This window comes from Ictalurus punctatus, chromosome 19, assembly GCF_001660625.3.
Source record: "Ictalurus punctatus breed USDA103 chromosome 19, Coco_2.0, whole genome shotgun sequence".
In the NCBI taxonomy this organism is placed as follows: domain Eukaryota; kingdom Metazoa; phylum Chordata; class Actinopteri; order Siluriformes; family Ictaluridae; genus Ictalurus; species Ictalurus punctatus.
The window spans coordinates 19,008,038-19,013,712 of record NC_030434.2 but is presented as its reverse complement, the minus strand read 5'-3'; positions in this window follow the sequence as shown (position 1 = coordinate 19,013,712).

Sequence of the window (5,675 nt, the reverse complement as noted above, 5' to 3'; positions counted from 1 at the left end):
GTTGATTTGTCTTTTTTTTTTTTTTTTACTTGATTATATGATTGGGGCACAATGGCTTAGTGGTTAGCACATTGATTAAGGCCTTGATTACCACCTCTGCCCTGTGTGCACAGAGTTTACATGTTCTCCCCATGCTTTGGGGGTTTCCTCTGGGTTCTCAGTAGGAATCCGTTGTAGGCTGATTGGCATTTCCAATGCAGCTGTGGGGCAGCTGTGGCTCAGGTGGTAGAGCGGGTTGTCCACTAAACGTAGGGTTGGAGGTTCGAACACGTGACTCCACATGCCAAAATGTCCTTGTTCAAGACACTGAATCTGCAAGCTGCTCCCGATGGCAAGTTAGTGCCTTGCATGGCAGCTCTGCTACCAATGGTGTGTGTGTGAATGGGTGAATGAGACACGGTATAAAGTGCTTTGGATAAAAGCGGTATATTAGTGTAGACCATTTACCATTTCCAAATTGTCCATAGTGTATGAATGTGTGTGTGACTGTACATGATGAATCCTCAGAAGCTGATTTGTTACATTATTTTTTTGGACAGATTTTTCTTAGTTTACCCTTTTTCCTTCAAAAGTGCTCATATACACTTCATACTTACTACATTTGTCGCTTAGATAAAGCTACATAAAATTACCACAGCATGAAAATTTTTCAGATCTTATTGGGCTGAAGGTGCTGAAGTTTCATAACTTACAACAACAGTAAGCAGCTTCACCAACTGAAGTCACAGATAAGAATTGGGAAATTTTTAAGTCACTTTTGAAAAGATTTCTACATGTGTGAGCCCTAATTCAGTAACGGGTTGTGCACATGGTTATTTATCAGTGTTTGAATCTGCTCTTTATGCAGGTGGCAGGCATTAGTGCTGTACCTACACTAGAGTGCTTCCGCTCTCTGACGGCGGTCTCTGTAAGTTGTTGTTGGCTCTACTAAGTCAGATGTTTCTAGATACAAAGTTGGGGTGGAGTCGTATATTATGTATATCATTTTGATATATATGGAAAAAGTAAAAATGCCTCTTCTGATTTGTCACTGAAGATGTTTGAACATTTCCTGTTATTTTTCTAATAAGGTAACAGTGAATGTGATTGGTGGCGCACTCTCTCGCTCACTTGCTCTCTCTCTCTCTCTCTCTCTCTCTCTCTCTCTCTCTCTCTCCCTCACTCTCTCTTTCTAGGGGACAGAGTGAAGAGCTGAGAGAGATGGACATGTGTCTGATTCTTATTTTTCTGTCATCTACAGTCATGATCACCAAAACTGGCAAGTAAACACTATTAAGAGTGTACATTATAAGTGGTACCAATGTGTTTTATGCATTAAAAGGAGTAGAAATGTCCTCATGATACACAATAACTCATTAAATGTCCTTTGGAAGAGAACAAGAGGGGAAAGGAATTTATGTTTCCAAAAAAAAAATGTTTATTTTATTTTTAAATTCCACGGCTTTTTGTTATTCTCTCTCTCTCTCTCTCTCTCTCTCTCTCTCTCTCTCTCTCGTATACTCTTTCTGTATAGACAATGTGAGGCTAGTGAATGGTGGCAATCGATGTGCGGGAAGAGTGGAGGTTTTTCATAGAGGACAGTGGGGATCCGTGTGTGATGATTACTGGAATATGAGAGCTGCTGCAGTGGTGTGTAGAGAGTTAGGCTGTGGGGAGGCTGTTGATGCACTGGGTGATGCTTATTTTGGACCGGGTTCAGGACCAATCTGGATGAGGTATATGGAGTGTAGTGGATCTGAATCTACTCTGCAAAAATGTGGCTCAAGTGGGTGGTGGGTAGATCAGTGTAATCATGAAGAGGACGCTGGAGTCATCTGCTCAGGTAGGTTGAACTATATCTATAGTACATTATGTTTAATGACCATGTAGGTGCTGCTACTGTAAATCTTAAATAATCCGTTTTATTAAAAGATTGGAATTTTTTCTAGGCACAATTTTTTTTCCTCTTATAGTTAAACCTTTGACAAATAAGCCTGAATTATTTATTTATTTATCTATTTATGAAACATTATGTCTTTAATGTGTTTTTTGTGTGTGTGTATCCACTGTAATGGACTTGGGGTTTCAATATTGTTAAAAGTCTATCATTTGGATTTATGTTTTCTTTAGCTTTTCTTCCCTCATACTCTATAGGGTTTATAACTCAACAGACTTCATAATTCAGAATAATTATACATGAAAGTGTGGGGGAAAAAATACATATATATAAATATTTAGTTATAATGTGGAACCAGCAGAACTGAAGACTTTTTTCCCTTTTGTAAGAGTTTTGTATGAGTACAATGACCACTTGTTACTGAGAATACATTTGAGGCGAAAAGTTTACATACACCTAGGTTAAAGACATTCAAACTGAATTTTTCACAACTCAAGTTATTTATGTTTAATTAATAAATAAATAAATAAATATACACACACACACACACACACACACACACACACACACACACACACACACACATATATATATATATATATATATATATATATATATATATATATATATATATATATATATATATTTAAACACAAGTTATATTAAACATAATATATATTATGTTTAATATAACTTGATTATGACGAGTGGGGGTCACAGTGGCATAGTGTTTAGTATATTTGCCTTGCACCTCCAGGCTTGATAATATGAATCTTGCCTCTGCCCTGTGTGCGTGGAGTCTTCTCCCCGTGCTTCAGGGGTTTCCTCTGGGTACTCCGGAGGAATCCACTGTAGGCTGACTGGAATTTCCAAATTGTCAGTAGTGTGTGAATGTGTTTGAGATTGTTCCATGCAATGGGTTATGGCACCATGTCCAGGGTGTTTCTCACCTTGTGCCCTGAGTTCCCTGGATAGGCTCTAAAAATCATGCGTAAAAAAATGGATGATTGGATTATATGATTATAAAGATTCTTCTTTTTTTTTCAAAAATGTTTGCCATTTCTGAATTAATCTACTGCCTCAGTCCTAACCTCTTATTTTTATCATACATCTTATCTCTTATCTTAACTGGATCTTCATCCTCATCCTCAGACCACACATCCTCAATTTCAGAGTCTGTCTTTCTCTAAATGCTGTGTATGCTAAATAAAAACATTTAGATGAACATTTTATATAATTGTAATGCTATAAAAACATTGCATTCGGTGTAAAAATGCAGGGTTTATAATGTAAATAGCTTTGCTAAAACTGCATTTCTTTATGTTTATGCAAACGGTAATGGACATCAATTAATACCCAATGGACACTAATTTAAAATATATATATATTTTAATTAGACTCGATGCCGAAACTCAAACTTCACTGCTGCAGCATCCGGTGTAAAATTTTAGCAGTGCAGAGATTACAGAGATTACAAACTGCAGTTTTGTTGTCATTCCACACAAGTGACATCATCTTTACACACAGCACGAAATCGATGTGTTTTCCTGCTTTCTTTTGATTGACAGGATATAATCGGCCCTGATCATCAGACGTTTTTAAACTATCGGCCAATACCCGATAGCGGGAAAAATAGCCTTTATCGGCCAATACCGATTATCGCCCGATATATCGGTGCATCTTTAATATATATGTGTGTGTATATATATATATATATATATATATATATATATATATATATATATATATATATATATATATATATATATATATCTTCAGTATTTAAAAGATTAAATAATTATTCCTGATTCACCCTTATTTATTATTTTGATATCATTTTTAAGTAGGGATCAACATGTAAAAACATGTATAAGGATGTTAGAAGTACTTTAATAATTATTATTATAATATACTAATTAAAAATAATATTTAATAATAATTATGATAATGTTCTCTTCTGTCTCTATACTACATAAGCCATGCTTCACTTATGAATGATTAAACTTTTCCAGGTGACACTCATTAAAATTTTTGACTCTGATATGTTGACCAGTAGTCTTTAACAACCAATCAGTGGTCTTTGCCTTAATGTAGAAAAATGTGCTGTCCATTAATAATAATAATAATAATAATAATAATAATAAACTTTATTTTATAAAGCGCTGTACACAAAATAAGCAGTACACAATAATAATAATAATAAAAATAATAACAATAGACATCAGCTGTCAAATGTAAGTTTAAAAAAGTAAGTCTTAAGTTGAGCTTTAAAAATGCCAAAGGTCTGAGCTTCCCTAAGTTCGAGAGGAAGAGAGTTCCAAAGGGAAGGAGCAGAGACAGAAAAATCCCAGACACCCATAGATTTTAAGCGGGTTTGTGGAACAGTTATCAAATTAGACTGTGAGGAGTGCAGTTTGCGATTTGGGGTGTAAGGGATTAATAAAGAAGATAAGTAATGAGGAGCCAAGCCATGTAATGCTGTGTATGTCAGCATCATAATTTTAAAATCGACACGGAACCTGACCGGAGCCAGTGCAAGGACTCCAAAACAGGAGTAATATGTATTTCCTGGTCCCAGTCAGGATCCTGGTGGCAGAATTTTGTTCATATTGCAGTTTATTGATTGTGGATTTGGAAACTCAGGCTAAAAGGGTGTTACAGTAATCTAGCCGAGTGACAACAAATGAGTTAATCAGTTTTTCAGCTACAGAGAAGTTTAGCATAGGGCCCAGTCTTGCTATATTTCTGAGGTGAATAAAAGGATGCTTTAACAGTGCTCTGAACACTATACTACACTACATTATAGTGGATGCAGAGTCTGTAGGAGTTAATTAAAATTAATTTGCAAAATATTTATGGTTAATCATTTAGGGCGAATTAAGGTAATAGTATACACATGGATAATTTTGTTTCCTTGTCCTTAGAAACCAAAATGAGAATTTTTATAATTTTTTTTTAATATAATTAATAGAATAGTACATAGGATTTCAGAAATATATAACATGGGAAATGTGTCCCATAATACCTTAGTTCATCTTAAGACATACATTAAAATGTAATTTATTAATAGAGAACATCAAACTTAACAAAATATTCATTCGTTTTGACTTCAGGCAATATTTGAGCATTACCAGGACAAGACGATGGGAATCAGTAAAATTCCATTTAACACAAAACACTAAGAAAACGGTGGGTAAAATAACTCAAATATGGGATGATGTACGGACTAGATTGGCATACATTTAAATAGGGTGAATTGCATGTATGTGTGTGAGAAATAACTGAGGGAATAACCAGGGGAATTAATTTAAGCACCGAATACCGAATGTCATTGAAAGTTTCGCAATTTCGTGCAAGCAAGTTTACTCACTTTCTGATGTAGGCAGTTACTGTTAAGCAATTGTATGAGCTAAGTAAAGCAAAAATTAATAGGTTATGTAGACATAATATGTTGTAGAATGACTAATATGTGCAGATGATAGTCTTACTCTAAAATTATTTTTCTATTAATCAGTATACTTCATAATGCAAAAAGGCATAAGCCGGTTTTCACAAAGGTTTGTAAATGTAATGAAAAAAATCTAGTTTCAGTGGAACCAAGTTGCACTTGAGCTCAATTTCAAGTGTCAAGTTTTATCACTTAGGACTAGTAGGTTGTTATTGCTGCTCTGGGTCTAATCAAGCTGATGGTCTTACCCTTAAATTGCTCTTTCAGCAATCAGCTGAAATTATTAGAGCCTTGGATGTTCTTCAATACGATACTATAACCATTGAGCATCTGAATTTGGGTAACCTCTCC